The 819-nt window shown below is 53.8% G+C and overlaps 1 long non-coding RNA gene across 1 annotated transcript; it reads right to left on the reverse strand.

The window, feature by feature from the left end:
- LOC144542644 (uncharacterized) lies at nucleotides 1-583 on the reverse strand. The gene is made up of 2 exons (XR_013507348.1): nucleotides 337-583; nucleotides 1-242 (listed from the first exon to the last, which is right to left on the reverse strand). It is a non-coding gene; the product is annotated as an uncharacterized LOC144542644 (long non-coding RNA).
- Between the last annotated feature and the right edge of the window lie 236 nt (nucleotides 584-819).

An 819-nucleotide genomic window follows, 5' to 3' on the forward strand; every position in this document is an offset into this window, starting at 1 on the left:
TAAAAGGTAAAGGGGTTTATTGAAGGTAGGATTTAGAGGTGAAGAGATGAAGGCAGGCAGCCGGAGTTGGGAAGATGATCGGGGCTGGGCTGGCCGGCGAGCTGACGAGCTGGCGGGTTAGCCGGCGAGCGAAACGGCTGGCTGGAGCTCGGGTTGGTATATAGCGAGCTGGCAGACAGGCAGGAAAGCTGGGTGGCTGGCAGATGTGGCGCGGGCAGGTGGAGAGACTCATGGAGGAAATCCTGGGCACAGGAGAGACACGATCAACATGAGCAGAACTAGGTACACAAGGTTAGTCCAAACATGAAAGTGTAGAGCGACCGAGAGTGTGTCTACCACGGAGTTGGTGGAACAATCTGGCGACCACTGGTAGGAACGCCGGGGTTGATATACAGGAGGTGATGAGTGATGAGGTTCAGGTGTGTCGGCAACTCAGGAACCCAGAAGCTGGGAAGGAGAGGGAGCCACGCCCACGCCACACACGACATGCACAGACAACACAGAAAGACAGACCAGGGAGGCGGAGACACACAGGGGGCAGGGAACAACGAGAAACACAAGGAAAACTAGAGTCACGGCAAGAGCCGTGACAACTGTGCGAGACACTCCGGCAGGTAACGTGAGATATCGTTTTTATGGGATACAAATTTGTCCGCTATGGCTATCCAGAAATACCACATAGCTGACGCAACCACATACACACGCACGGTGAGAAAGTACGAACAACACACTGAAATTTCAACCTACCGTTCAGAGACATCCTGCTGTAACCGTGTCTGTAAAACTTCGGCAGCTGCCTCCTCTTGTTCGGTTGACAGA

This window comes from Centroberyx gerrardi, chromosome 17 (assembly GCF_048128805.1).
Source record: "Centroberyx gerrardi isolate f3 chromosome 17, fCenGer3.hap1.cur.20231027, whole genome shotgun sequence".
NCBI lineage: Eukaryota > Metazoa > Chordata > Actinopteri > Beryciformes > Berycidae > Centroberyx > Centroberyx gerrardi.